General features: G+C 39.7%; 1 pseudogene; it reads left to right on the top strand.

Annotated features, from left to right (window-relative positions):
- The first annotated feature begins 603 nt into the window (after positions 1 to 603).
- LOC129684099 (small nucleolar RNA SNORA40) lies at positions 604 to 684 on the top strand (annotated as a pseudogene).
- Positions 685 to 16379: the final 15695 nt, after the last annotated feature.

Here is a 16379-nt window from a genome sequence, read left to right as displayed (position 1 = left end):
AAGAACTATGACTTTTTGGTCTTAAGAACCCGTTTCTGAGCCCAGTGAAGATATGCACATCTGTAATCTTATCGCTCAATTGGACACAGCAAGTGCTAGGATTCCATGCCAACCTGGCCTACAGGAGGAGGCCCTATCTGTACTCCAGTATATGTAAATACACATATATACATAAGTACCTCATACGCACTGTTTGTATAACCTTTTCTTCAAGACATTTAAAAATACTTAATGAAAATACAAAAGCAATATTTGTGTGTGGGAATAATAAGGTGCTAACTTTAACACCAAATTTGTAAAGGTGCAAGAATTTTGAACACTTTTGTTCAGTTCTTGGCTCTCAAGTACAAGAATAGAATCACTATCCAGAATACATAAAGAACTCAAGAATTTAAAAAGCAACAAATAAAGATTTAAATTAAATCCAATTTAAAAAAAAATGGAGTACAGAGCTAAACAGAGAATTCTCTATAGAGGAATATTGAAGGGCAGAGAAACACTTAAAGAAATGCTCAACATCCTTACTCATCAGGGAGATGCAAATAAAAACCACCCTGAGGTTTCACCTTACACCCATCAGACTGGCTAAGATCAAAAACTCAAGTGACAACACATGCACATCCTCTTTTGCAACCCAGAACTCATTGTTCAGTATGAGTTTTGATACATTCAAGAAGGAATATAGAAGAGCGGAGAAAGGGGAACTCTCTTCTACAGCTGGTGGGAATGTAAACTTGTACAACCACTTTGGAAATCAATCTGGTGCTTTCTCAGACAACCCGGAATGGGGCTTCTTCAAGAGCCAGCTATACCACTCCTCGGCATATATCTAAAAGATGCTCAAGTACACAAGGACATTTATTCAACCATGTTAATAGCAGCTTTATTTGTAATAGCCAGAATCTGGAAACAAACTAGATACCCCTCAACGGAGGAATGGGTACAGAAATTGTGGTACATCTACACAATGGAATACTACTCAGCAATTAAAAACAAGGAAATCATGAAATTTTCATGCAAATGGTGGTAACTAGAAAAGATCATCCTGAGTGAGCTATCCCAGGAGCAGAAACACACATATAGTATATACTCACTTATAAGTGGATATTAGACATATAACACAGGATAAACCTACTAAAATTTGTACACCTAATGAAGCTAAGTAAGAAGGAGGACTCTGGGTAAGATGCTCAATCGTCACTCTGAAAGGCAAACTGGACAGACATCGGAAGAGAGAGAAAACAAGGAACAGGACAGGAGCCTACCACCGAGGGCCTCTGAAAGACTCTACCCAACATTGTATCAAAGCAGATGCTGAGACTCATAGCCAAACTTTGGGCAGAGTGCAGGGAATCTTATGAAAGAAGGGGGAGATAGTAAAACTGGAAGGGACAGGAGCTCCACAAGGAGAGCAACAGAACCAAGAAATCTGGGCACAGGTGTCTTTTCTGAGACAGATACGCCAACCAAGGACCATACATGGAGATAACCTAGAACCCCTGCACAGATGTAGCCTGTGGCAGCTCAGTATCCAAGTGGGTTCCCTAGTAAGGGGAACAGGGGCTATCTCTGACATGAACTCATAGGCTGGCTCTTTGATCACCTCCCCCTGAGGTGGGAGCAGTCTTACCAGGCCACAGAGGAAGACAGTCCTAATGAGACCTGATAGGCTAGAGTCAAATGGAAGGGGAGGAGGACCTCTCCTATCAGTGGACTTGGAGAGAGGCATGGGAGGAGAAGAGGGAGGGAGGGTGGGAATAGGAGGGAATGAAGGAGAAGGCTACAGCTCAGATACAAAGTGAATAAACTGTAGTTAATACAAAAAATATTTAAAAAGACAGACAAGAGAAGAGAGTCACAATAAAAATGGCTTAGAGATCATAATAAGGAATATCATTTCAATTATTTAGCTCCAGGAGGAGCAGGAAGAGGAGATGATGAAGGAGCAGATATCACCAAGACGAGTGGACTAGAATGAAAAAGGCTCTCGTGCGAAAGATGGCTTACACTTCATTTCTTGTGATTCTAAACATGAGATGACTTCTGATCAGTCAAGGATACAGGAAGATAGTTTTATTCCAAGATAAACCCTTTCATTTTTATTATTATTGTCGTCATCCTTGCTTTATATTGCAAGAATAACACACACATACACAAATCAAAAGAGTAAGGTTTTATTTCACCCTACATTAAGGGAAGTCAGGACAGGATCTTGAGGCAGGAACCAAAGCAGAACCATGGAGAAAAATTGCTTACTGAGATATTCTTCATTTCTTGCTCACCCTGGTTTTTATACAATGGAAGCCCACCTGACCACCAAAAGTAACAGCCACACTGGATTTGATTGTCCACACCCACCCTTATGGAAAAAAAAATGCTCCCACAGACATGCCTACAGGCCAAACTGATGGATGCACTCTGGTTCTCCTATCTCACCTTTTCTCTCTTCTCTTAGCTCCCTCTGCAATAACACTGCTGTATTCTTTGTGTGGCTCTAGGGTTGAACGGCTCTGAATTGGTCATTAGCAGTCAAAGGAGAGGGCAGGGAATCTAGGAAAGATGAAGATGAAGAGGAAGCAGAAATTGCAAATGGTTGGTTATGGTTTTTAAAAGAAAACACTCTCAATAGAAAATGTTAAAATGAATGGTTATTCCTAGAACATACATTAAAATATGTTACACCTGGCCTCCATATCTTGACATTTAAAATCTGAAAAATGAAGTGTGAATTCATCAATGACTAATATGGAAATGTAAGCCAGCATTTACTGATCACTATAACCCTCACATTTGTATACTGAAAACACAGTAGTTTCAGAAGTACATTTCTGCCTTTTTGGGAAGTGAGTTTCTTCTGCTCTTTTACCATCTTTGTAATTTAATGTGAACTGACATAGAGGAATTTTTGAAGCTGAAACAGGCTTAATGCTGTCTGGCACTTCTGTAACCACACAAGCACAGAAAGAATACTAGTTCATAATAGAAAATAAAGAAGGCACAAAGTAGTCCAGAGATGAGGGACATGATCCTCCTCAGGACCAGCATGGGCTTGTTTTTAATACTTAGAAAGTAACTTATAAAGATAATTAAGGTTATAAAAACTATGGGATGATACGGAGGTCACTTGTAGGTCATTGACTGTCAGCTGGCAACTATTAATATTTTAAATGGAAGATGCATGTGTGTACCCAGAAACCTAAATAGGTAAGTAGTTGTTGTTGATTCCAATTCATTTGGACACCGTCTGTTCCTCCTGTAAATGTTTATCAGTTTCTATCCGCTACAGATTGTTTTGGTAGACTACACGAGCACACAGTATAATTTTGCATGAATGCATGAATACATGAATGTGATTATGTCCTAGTAGATTATTTTTATTTTGTCCCTTTTTGGTATGATAAGGAGAATACAGAAAAAAAAACTCAAGGCTTTTTTTTTTCCAAGTTCAGAAATGCAGAATGAAAAGATGATTCAGAATGCAGTAACAGCTCAGGTCAAGAGACCTCACTATGGGTCAGATTCGCATACCGTAGCTTCAAGATTGTTTGTCTTACAGAAAGTTCCATATAATTCTGCTGGCTCGCCTTGTACCAGGATGAACAGACCTAAGCGGTGAGACTGGTGCCCAGTGCTCACTCGATAGTAACAGACTCACCAGGTCCAGTGGCGCTGCCAAGATACATGACTTATTTACGGATTAATGCTAATTATGCATGAGCTCTGCATTCTTCTGTTTTGTTGCTGCTCCGCTAAAATGCTCCGAGTTTGCCAAATCTGACTTAAATTTGTAAATTTCTTAATTGTAAGTTGCATTTACACAAACTTTTAAAGGCACAATTGTAAAAGAAATTTGTGTATTAGCTATTGGGGGAAATATTACATGACATGAGCAAAGAGCACCGTCTAATGATAAATTCACTTACTCGTAAGAGTTTCACTACATTGACACATAGTAGATGAGAATCATAGAAAATGCTATGAATCCACTCAGTGTGTCTCTCAAGAACTCTGAATTCCTAGTCTTGTCATTGACATGACCCCTCTACTAGTGTGCACTGTGATTAAAAATAATCCACATTGTAAAAAGTGTTAGCAAATGACACTGCTTTGGGCACACTAGCCACCTGCTACCTTTTAGCTCCACACCCATTCTTCATGAAAGAGCACGTCATGGTGGAACTTAATCTGATAAAGCCCTTTCCAGCAAAGTTCAGAGGCACAGGGAGTGGGCACCTGAAGAAAGTCCTTCTGGCTCCTACAGTGTTTACCTGGCAAGTGGGGCATCCAGGTGAGCTCACCCCGAGGGGGGTTCCTACGCAATATGGACAGCTTCCCAGAAAGTTCTGCAGGTGGCATGGCAACTTGGCAGCAAGCTCAACAGCACCTTCATGAATAACTTCCAATGAGAACAAAAATGTTCTACACACACACACACTGGGAGGGAGGGAGTGAATCCCACCAAAACAGGCTGCATTCTGTGCCACGAAGTCTCAAAAATACTGATAAGAAACTGGGCTTTTCAAAACATGTTCTCTGACCGCAATGCCCTTAAATCACAAATTGACAACAAAAAAGATTCCTACAAAATTCAGAAATGTGAAAACATCCTTAATAACCAGGTTTCAAAGAGAAGGCTTCAAGAGAAATATTCAAGTGTTTGTAACAAATGAAAATAAAACTACAACATTATTTTTTTTTCCCTAGTTACCTTCAAGTCTTCCAGGAATTAGTGGTGGCCTATTGGAGGACACTATTTAAATTCCCATGCGTCCACATATCTGATTAGGAAGGTAGGTGGTGGAGTGAGATTCTGCCAGCTTTTAGTTATAGTGAACATGTAAATTTCAGTAAGCTTTTGTAATAATATTGCAGGAGGGTTCTAATGAGAATGGGATCTTAAGTTATTAAGTATCATTTGGAAAGTTGTGCTCATCTGGATCTTTAGGTCTTATTTTATCCTTCTAAATCTTACAGCACATGGTGCGGGCAGCCCAGAGACATAGTCAGTGTCACCTAAGTTCCACGGCTACCAGTAAAAACAACACATTACGTAACGTTCACGGCATTTCTCCACTTAGAAAATAAATCTCTAAGGATGAGTATGTAGCTCAGTGGTGGAGCATTTGCCTAGCATGCACAAGGCTCTAAACTTCATCCCCAGGCTGACAAATGAATAAGTAACAAGTAAGTAAGTAAATGTCCACATACTGACATAGTTTTTATGCTCCATAGTGAATTTGTTCAAACATACACCTTGTTATAAAAAAAAAAAAAAGAAAAATGATAATGTAGAGTTATCTTTAGCCCATTGTTAAAACTTAATTGCAAGGAAAATAAAGTTATGTAAAATACATACAGGAGGTTTTAAGAGACCTATTTGTTGTTGTTTTCTTTTTTCCTGGTGGGAATCTCCAACTGGCACCAAAGACTGTATCATGAATGTGTTTTCTCTGTTATCTTTACTGTTGCTTAGTTCCATCTCCAGGTTCTTTCTGCTCTGTCTAAGAATATGAGAAGGCCCCGGGCGTACAAGTGCAAGCCAAGAGTCAGGACGACTATAATAACATACCTCACCAAACCTGTATTGGCTTGAGTTATCTAAAAACTCATCAAGGACCTTTAAAATAAGTCAAATCAGATAAAAAGCAAGAAGCCATGCGGTAGAGTTATTGTGCAGTCTACAACAAATTGTACCGTTTTTTTAAATAATGGTGAATGTATTTTAAAGGCACATTAAGTGAGAATTGATGGGAAACAAACCCCAACAGAATAACCATCAAGCACAGCAACATTTTGAAAATAAGACTAAAAAGTTATTTCAGCATAGATCAATCCCTTAGTCCCTCACCCTAAGAACATTTGTCATCTAATAGTGCCGATCTGTAATGTTGCTTTGAAAGAAAATGTAGCTTAAATATGGCTCGTTGCCTTGTTTTAAAATGTACTGTATTAATGAAGCTAAGGTGATACAACTTCAGGTCTGCGTTTGTATATTATAAACTAGGTAAACCATTATTGAAATGTTGGATCTTGACTACTGAAATAAAGCAGAATGTACAATTTGCTAACTGAAAAGGGAATGGTGGGAGAAGGATGATGAAGGAGAATAAGTTAAGACACTTTTTATCAAATATGAATCAGAAGGTTTGGTGTTTGCAGTTGCAGAGGTGATCAGCTCAAGATTTGAGTAACAAAGATTGGCAGGCTGAAATAAAAACAAATTTAGAATTAGCATACCAAACAGAGTCAGATCAAGATCAGATCAGAGATCAGATCAACAGCAAGAAACCTACAAATTTATTTTGGCTTGAATTGTTTTTCAGTATCTCAGAGATTACCTGGGACTCAACTTCAAAACGTCACGTTATTTGAATCTTATCTCCCACCTAAATCTTGCAAGTCTGGGACACCTGCCATTGGATGGTACTCCACTGTCAGGAAGCTAAAAACAAACAAACAAACAAACAAACAAAATCCCCGTAAACAATCAAAGAATCCAAATGTATGTATGTAAAGAGAAATTTCCTACCTAACCTTGGTCATAATTGTTCAAATCAAAATATCCAGAATTGAAGGGGTAGCAGCTACTGGGAGACAACAGGCATGGAGATTAGAAACAATGAATGGACTCTCCTGAAACGTCTTATTTTGAAAGTGTTGATCTAAGAAGCAGTTTGTTCTGAAGGTGAGAAATAATGGTTTGATTCATATCAATTTTCACAGTGGTATTTTATAAAGCATTTTTCCACCAACTTTCAAAGTTGAATGAACAGTTAGTAATGTATGCAACAAGAATCTAATTGCCAAGATGGCCTTTAATATTTATACATTTTTATCTTTTGCAAATCATCAAATTCTCTATACCTCAGTTATCTCTTAGAGAAAGAATTGACTGTAAGTAGATTTTATTTTATCATACATTAAACATTGATATTTGGCAGTCATTTTTCTATTTTTTGTACATGATGCATTCAGTGAGATTAATTTTAAGAGAAGACTAGATATAACCTTCCTTCCTTCATATTACCCATATTTTCACAAAGTTATCCTACCTTTGTTATCACCTAAAACTTTGAATTGATCCAGTACTACTAGTGACTTTAGAAGACTTATATTCCATGTGTTTTTCTATTTTTAATTATTTTTTTATTTTAATCACAGGTCATTCACTTGTATCCCAGCCATAGACCCCTCCCTCTTTCCCTCCCAATCCATCCTCCTTTCCTCATCTCCTCCCTGCCCCTTTCCAAGTCCACTGATAGGGGAGGTCCTCCTCCCCTTCCATCTAGCCCTAGCTTATCAGGTATCTTCAGGACTGGCTGCAAAGTCCTCCTCTGTGGCCTAGAAAGACTTCTTCTCCCTCAGGGAGAAGGGAAGGTCAAAGAGCCATCCATTGAGTTCATGTCAGAATCAGTTCCTGTTCCCCTTACTAAGGTACCCACTTGGAGACTGAGCTACCATGGGCTACATCCGAGGAGGGGTTATAGGTTATATCCACACATGGTCCTTGGAAAAACAGTCTCATAGAAGACCCCTGTGCCTGATATATTTGGTCCTTGTGGAGCTCCTGTCCTCTCTAGGTCATACTAACTCCCTCTTCTTTCATATGATTCCCTGTACTCTGCCGAAGGCTTGGTTATGAGTCTCAGCATCTGCTTTGATACACTGCTAGGTAGAGTCTTTCAGAGGCCCTCTGAGGTAGGCTCCTGTCCTGTTACTTGTTTTCTCCTACTTCCAATGTCGATCCCCTTTGTCTTTCTAGGTGAGGAATGATCATCTTACCCCAGGTCCTCTTTCTTGTTTATCTTCTTTAGGTGTACACATTTTAGTATGTTTATCCTATCTTATAGATCTAGTACCCATTTACATGTAAGTATATACCACGTGTGTCTTTCTGCTCCTGGGATACTTCACTCAGGAGATCTTTTCTAGATCCCACCATTTGCCTGCAAAATTCATTATTTTGTTGTTTTTAATTTCTGAGTAGTATTCTATTGTGTAAAAGTGCCACAATTTCTATATCCATTCCTCTGTTGATGGACAACTGGGTTGTTTCCAGGTTCTGGTTATTACAAATAAAGCTGCTACAAACATTGTTGAACAAATGTCTTTGTTGTGTACTTGAGCATCTTTTGGATATATGCCTAGGTGTGGTATAGCTGGATCTTGAGGAAGCACTATTCCTAGTTGTCTGAGAAAGTGCCAGACTGATTTCTAAAGTGGTCGTACAAGTTTTCATTCCCACCAGCAATGGAGGAGGTTCCTTTTTCTCCACAACCTCTCCAGTACTTGAAGTCCTAGCTAGAGCAATAAGACATGTAAGGGAGATCAAGGAAATATGAATCGGAAAGGAAGAAGTCAAAGTTTCACTATTAGCAGATGATATGATATTATACCTGAGTTATCCCAAAAATTCAACCAAAGAACTCCTTCAGCTGATAAACACCTTCAGCAAAGTGGCTGAATACAAAATTAATTCAAAAGAATCAGAAGCCCTCTTGTATACCCAAGACAAAAGGGCCGAAAAAGAAATCAAGGAAACAACACCGTTCACAATAGCCACTAATAACATAAAGTACCTTGGGGTGACTCTAACCAAGCAAGTGAAAGACCTGTTTGAAAAAAACTTCAAGTCTCTGAAGAAAGAAATCGAAGAAGACATCAGGAGATGGAAAGATCTCCCGTGCTCATGGATCGGTAGGATTAACATAATGAAAATGGCCATGTCTTTTTCATAAACTAACAAGGACAATATTGCATTCCTTGTTCAGTTATCAACATTGATGCCCAGAGATGTCCAATCACATGCTCAGAGTCATGAGCTCCTGAAAGAGGAAGGTTCTCTCACTTATAAACTGCTGCTCCCCAGTAAGCCTCGTGGCCTCTCCAAGACATTGCAAAGGAAATGCTACCTCTGACATCTCAACCTCTGTTTCTCTAATCCCTTTTCTTTCATTTCTTCCTTTCTTTCTTTTCTTCCTTCCTTCCTTTCTTTCTTTTTTCTTTCTTTATAATTTATATATTTACTTTACATCCCGATCATAGCCTCCTCCCTCCTCTCCTCTTGGTCCCTCTCTCCCATCCTCTCCACATTATCCCTCCCTTTTCTTGTCTTCAGAAAAGGGGAGCTCTCTCCCCTGCAACTCCAATGCAATCCAGCACATCAGGACTGATCTCATCCACATCCACTAAGACCAGGCAAGGCAGTCTGGCTAGGGTGAAGTGATCGAAAGCAGGCAACAGAGTCCATGTCATAGGCAACCCACTCAACTTACTAGGGGACCCACACGATGATCAAAATGCCCATCGGTTACATATGGGTGGGGGCCTAGGCCAAGCGCATGCATGCTCTTGATTGGTGCTTCCCTCTCTGTAAGTGCCATGGGTCTAGTTTACTTGACTCTGTTGGTCTTCTTGTAGCATTGTTGTCCCCTCTAGGTCTTTCTAACCTCCACCCCCCTCTTTGACAGGTCTCCCCGAGCTCTGCCTGGTGTTTGGCTGTGAACCCCAGCCTCTGATTCGATCATCTGCTGCTGATGATGGTGGAGGGGCTCTCAGAGAATGGTTAACTTAGCCTCTTGTCTGCAAACATAGCAGAGTATAGTTCATAGTTTCAGGGGTTGGCTCTCTTCCATGGGGGGTGTCAGGTTGGGTCAGGCATTGGTTGGTCATTTCCTTCAGTCTCTATCTCTGCACATCTTGTAGACATCCCCATACCCTCCCTGCAGCCTACCCTGCCAGAGGGCTCCAGCCTGTGTCAGTGATGCTCCCGCCTTTGGTTTCCCTTTTCCCTGGTTTCCAGGCCCTCCAACCTCCCCTCCCTACTCTCCTCAGATCTGATCCCACCCTCACCGGTTCCCCCAAACCCACTCTCTCTACTTCCTCTTCCACTGTCTATTCTATTTCCCCATCTTTTCAAAGAACGAAAACAGTCCAATTGAACTATTGCATTATACTGATATATGCCTATATAATGAACATTTATAAAAGAACAAGAACAACAGAAATAAAAGCGTAACAGTTGCAGAGCATAAGGAAAATAGGTGAACAGTAAACTGAAGCCTGAGAGATAAGTTACCCAACCGCAGACAAACAAAGATGGCTACTACAAGGTAGTTCGCCCACTGTCATGCAAATACAGTGACAAGGCCTTGTGCAAAGACTAATTTGCAAAAGACTACAGTCATTTTGGTGAGTAAAGGACATTTTAATAATAGAAGCACAAAACAACAGAGAGACCTTGAGACCAGTAGAGGGCAATAGTGTCCCAGCAGAATCTTGTTTTAAATCCAGGTAAAGCCTTAGAAAGGAGAGGAAAGCTGTGGCTGTAGGGCCATGGAAAACCAACACTACCCACTTCCTCACCTGAAGGACCATTGTCTAACTCAGTAACAGAGATTCAGCCCAGGCCTCGTGTGTGTGTGTGTGTGTGTGTGTGTGTGTGTGTGTGTACTTAATATTTAACAAGGATCTAATGAAATTCTTGCAGATAGCATTTTTGTTTTTGTCACAATAAATAAATAAACATTTTTCTAAATGAGGCTGCAATCCAAATCCTAAAAATTATTAAATCACAAATAATTATATAAAATTTTTTCTGCAGCAGTAAAACCTCATTAGCTATAGCCAAAAGACTTATTTTACCCAAATTACCAAAACATTTAAAATATATCCTGTGTTCTGTAGCCTATTTCTTCCTAATTAAACTAACACTTACCATTCATTCAATTTTCTTGCTTCCTAGAAATTGGATATCTGATAAAATTCACTATTTTTGCATCAAACTGACCTGACCTGAATCCTGCCTCTGTCACTCATTAATGCGGTGACCATAAGGACTCTGTAGACCAACAGCTTCAGTACCCTGATCTGCAAAATGGAAGTGGATGTTTCATACTGTCATTTGAGAACTGAACTTAAAAAATGTATAAAAATTCTTAGCTCAATGTAAGCACAGAGAATAAGATTTCAAGAGGCAAATGGTATGTGGTCAGTTACTTTTCTGTTGCTGTGTTGAAACGTCATGACCAAAGCAACATACAGAAGCAAGGATTGCAGAGGGATAGTGAGGGCCCTTGGTGCCCTTGGTGCCCTTGGTGCCCTTGGTGCCCGTCGTGAGCAGCCTGGCAGCAGGTGGTTAAAAAGGCCACTGGAGCTGGATGCGGAGAGTTCCTATCTTGAGCCACAAATAGGAATCACACAGAGAAAGTGCACTGGACACAGCACATGGCCTTTGAAACTTCAAGCCCACCCTCAGTGGGCTTCCTCCAGAAAGGCCTCCTATCTCCTAAGCATTTCCAAACGACCCTACCAACAGGACTAAGTATTTGATGCCTGAGATTTGTGGGGGACATCTCATTCAAACCCCCACAGCTCAGATTACAGAACAGACACTGCTGATTTATAGATGGCTCACTAACAGTTTTTATGCAGTTTCTTGCGGGGACAACAATGTCCATAAAGTCTGAATGCTCTGATGTTTTATTTTATGCACTGCCCACAAAAATCCTTACCTACTTTTCATCTTAAGGATTCGATCCAATGAATAAAGAAGTGTTTGTAGGTCATATAAGAGCATAGCTGCTGAAATGTCCTTTTGCAAACAAAACTACAGCCTGAGGAAGTTTTTCCTTCTAAAACTTTGGAAGGTTGATTATTATGAATTGATAAGTATTAGGATCCTGGAATAAGTGATCCATTACTTAAAGAAAAGCTTGAGTTTAATATGAATTATAAAATAAAAAAATTACCAGACTTTGACTAAGTTGAATTTTTTTCTGTTAAATAGTAGAAGAGATATATAATTCTGAGTTCAAAGCAGTAATCACAATATAAGAAAGAGAAAACATTTTATAATCATGGGAGGGAACGATTCCCTGACACTATGCTACTCTGCTATGATTGTAGAGAAAAGTCTATCACAACTCCTCTGAGAGGCTTCCAGCAGCTGATGGAAACAGATGCAGAGACATACAGTCAAACATTAAAAAGAACTCAGAGAGTCGTATCGAAGAGTTGGGGATAAGATTGAAGGAGCTGGGTAGGTCAAGGACTCCACAAGAAGACATACAGAGTCAACTAACCTGGGGCTCACAGAGACTGAACCACCAACCAAAGGGCATGCATGGACTGGCCCTAGGCCTCCTGCACATATGTAGCAGACGCACAGCTCTGCTACATATGCTCCTACACAGGAGCAGGGGCCCTCTCTGACTCTGAGGGCTGCCTTCGGATCCAGTTCCTCTAACTGAGCTGCTTTGTTTGGCACTAGTGGGAGAGGATGTGCTTAGCCTCCAGCAACCTACTGTTCCAGGGTCAGTACCCGTGGGGGATGCGATCAGGATGTAAAGGGACTAAATAAATAAATAAACAAATAAACAATGAAGGTTAAACATTTACATAAAATATTCTGATTATCTACCAATAATATTAATATATCAAAGTAAATCAAGTTTCAGATCAGAAAAATAATAGAAAATTGAGAAATTGGAATAGAAGTAGAGACAGAAATACATAGATAGGATCTCAGCTACTCACCACCACATGTACCATATAGCCATGGCTTCTCATGCAGAGGAGGCCACATCCCTGAGACATGATCAAGGAGTTTGGAATGAATGGATTTGACTATATTAGATACCTTGTTGTTGTTATAATTTAAAAAAAAAAAATGAGTGTTAGGCTATATAATGTTTGTTGTTAGCCCTAAGATAATCACGGTGGTATTATTTAACCTGCTATTATCACAAATAATAAGACACAGACAGCTGTTAGATTTTTATAATTGGCTTATTTACCTTGAGCCAGGCAAATATTTCACCTACACTGTCTCAATATCCTCATCATCCATCTCCTAGCCCCCATCCAATGTCATCCACTTTAATTTTCCTCATCTATCCATCCATAATCTTATGAATACTTGCTTTTATTCTTTTATTCATCTGGGACTTTCCATGCCATTTTGGAGTCCTTTCTTCCAGCCCACACGGTTCTTTTTGTACGGTAACCCATCGTGGCATCCTTTCTTCTTCCTCTCTTCCCATCCATCTGTCTCCCCTGATTCTCTCTTGAACCCAAAAGACCAGGAACCATAACCACACCTTCCCCATTCTGCTCTGCCCAGGTATAGGCTGTTTAATCAACCAATCAGATATAATGACTGAGGCAGGTTAACACAACAAGGGTAGGTTTACACAACAAAGGTAGGTTTACACAACAAAGATAGGTGAGAATGTGTCTGAATAGGGACAAGATCTTGGGGGCCATAATTAACATTAGAGTACATAGCACCAGGCTAACCCCCAACACCTTATTAACAAAGATGTTTGCACTGACTCCTTTACTGATCTGAACAATGCAGCATACAACTCCTGTCCCACTGTGATTCCAACCACATCAAGCTTCACAGTGCAACCAAGGCTGAGAATAGGAACCTTGTCCTTAATATAAACACCATCCCTGTCTTCTAAGATCCAGATACCACTTATAGAAAATGGTTTGATTCTGGCACAAATTCTGATGTGGAGTCCATCATTGTCTTCTACTACCATGGAGAATCCTAGAGCTCACTTGAAGGGTGAAAGTGAAATGGCAATTCTCTCTCCTTGTTCTGTGGACCTCCTTTTTTTTTTTTTTTTTTTTTTTGACTGACAAAAATCACAAGGTCTATGACATTTCATTAAAGAATGTCACCAGGGATGGGCTTGCAAGGCAAGTGCCTTTACCTGGTAAGCCATCCCTCTGGCCTCTGTAATCTATATTCTCAATATCTGCAGATCTAATGGACATTATTTTTGTTTTATTTGTGTGGGGTTTCCTATAACAAAAATTTGAGTTTTGCTGTGTAGTCCGAGCTGGCCTCGTATTCACCCTCCATCTGCTTTGGCTTCCTGAGTGCTGGGATTACAGGCAAATGCCACCATGCTCAGGTACAACACATCTTTCAGTACTCTGCACTAATGATTCTTAAACCTATAGCTTATACTCCATCCTTTCCTCCTGACTAGCATAGTCATTTGCCTGTTCAACTTCTCTACTTGAATATGTCATAGGTATTTCAAGAGTAACATATCAGACATAACTCTCGTGCTTTCATGAAAACTAGTGGACCTGTTTGCTACATCATAGTCCTTCTGCTCATTCTGCTAACTCAGTTGCTCAATCTAAAACTTTCCATGCTATTTTCAAGGTTTTTATTTCCAGTATCTTCTGCAGACATATTATGGCTTCCAGGTTAGTGTTTTCTATGGGACTCTGTACTATGTGTGAGTGTGCCTCTGCATTTATAGCTGTTTCTTATCTCTTTTCCTGGGCATTTTCCCCTTCTTTTTTTTTTTGTTTTGTTTTGTTTTGTTTTTTTGTTTGTTTGTTCTGTTGCAGTGTATTAGTTTTATTACATTTTATTTTATTACTTAAAGGAATAGTTTTCTCCTTCCTTCCATCTCATCATTTCCTTAAAAAATTGCTAACAAATATCTGCCTTCAAGCTAAACATACACAACCGTGTCCTAACATTTTTTTCCTCCTGCTTTACCCCGGGTCACTTTTGTACACACCACGTAGCAGGGGTTTCCTAAGTCCACCTACAGCCCATTCACAGCACTTCCTTGCTGACATTCCTCTAGTAGTATTCCTTCATACCAACACAGGAACATAAAAGCGTGTAGAATAACAGGTTTTATGATATACTTAGAAACAACACACTCTGATTATATGGGTCCATTATCCTACCCTCCTTTCTTCCTGCCAGACAGCTACAGATGACCTCCTTTTCCAACTTTAGTCTCCTCTTTCCCTCTTTTCCATCCTTCCTCCATCTTTCCATCCATTTCTGTTCTTATCCTTCCTTCCTACCTCTTTGATTCCACATATAAGAGGGAGCACATCACATTTTGTCTTTTGAATTGGCTTATATAATACAATTATCTCTACTTGCATTACTTTTCCTGAAAATTATATAATATTGTTGTTTTATGGCTGAATGATTGTCTGTTGTGTGTATTCAACACATTTTTATCCATTGATCAATTGATCGACCCACATAGGCTGTTGTGAATAGTGATTTGAGAGGGAAGCAGTGAGTTTCATGTATTTCTAGAACAGCTGGCTGAGTTAAATCCTTACGGCATGTATAATCAAGAGTGTTGTGACTGGATGATGTGAGTTATATTTACATTTTTTGAGGGCCACTCTAATACTGCTTTCTATAGCAATCAAACTAAACATCAATAGCATAAGTGGATTCTTTTTTCATTAAATCCTTTTTTTTTCATGACAGCCATTCTGAATGGAGTAAGATGGAATCTCATTTGTAGTCTTCATTTGCCTTTGTAGTTTACATTTTATTTAATGGATAAACATGTCAAACTTTTTGTTTCATATAGATATTGGCCAACTGAGAGAGAGAAAGAGAGAGAGAGAGAGAGAGAGAGAGAGAGAGAGAGAAGAGCATAAGAAGGACTCTAGAAGGAAGGAAAGAACTAGCAGGAAGAGGGACAAGGAAAAGTACTAGGGTTATCAAATAAGAGCAAAGTAAAATGACATATTTCATGGATGAAAATACCATAATGGAAACCATTTTTGTGTAGGCTAAGTCTCTCTCTTCCATGTCAGCATGTCTGTTGTTATTGCCACTGTTCAGATCCTGAGTATGCAGCTATTTTATGGGAGACTTTTACAGCAACTTCCTGGTGTACTGGCCTGTGGCTCTTATACTCTTACCATTACCTCCTTTGCAATGTTCCCCAAGCCATAGGTAAAGGAGTTAGGATCAGCATGATCCATTGATTCCTATGCTGTGTCTAGTTGTGGTTTTCTGTAATAGTCTCCATTTTCTGTAAAGAGAAGCTCGTTTGATGAGGGGTGGTAGCTATACTTATGTATGGGTATAATGGTAAGACTTAAAATGTAGCTAGAAATTATGATAGTAGAACACAGTTGAGCTGGTAGATTCTTTTCTAAGTCCTATGACCTCACGAGTAGCAGAAGTTGGTCAGGTTTCTAATAACAGCCATGGTTTCCCTCTTGTTTAGTGTGCTGTAAGTCCAGTTAGATAGCTGTTGGTTACCACCGGCTTGTGAGGGACTTATGGTGCCTTTTATGGAAATTTTGTCATGTTGCTCATTGCTGTGGTCCACAGGAGTCACAGTCAGGTAGGACTGCCATTTGCTTCCTTTCCTTGGCAGCCTATATAGTATTTTCTGGTATGTAGAAGCTACATACTGAAACCATGAGGCTTTCAGGTTAGTTCCAGTTCAAATCATTCATCCAAGACCTGTGTTCTAAGTATGCAATGTCTATAGCAACCTGGGCTTACCTTCAACCTCTGAGAAGCAACCGAGGAGTAAAGCTATACCACTTTGGGAAACCTTTTTAACACT

This window comes from Psammomys obesus, unplaced genomic scaffold (assembly GCF_907164565.1).
Source record: "Psammomys obesus unplaced genomic scaffold, mPsaObe1.curated_primary_1811, whole genome shotgun sequence".
NCBI classification, from domain to species: domain Eukaryota; kingdom Metazoa; phylum Chordata; class Mammalia; order Rodentia; family Muridae; genus Psammomys; species Psammomys obesus.
Note: the sequence above shows the minus strand (reverse complement) of the source record. Positions and strands in the feature narration are given on the sequence as shown.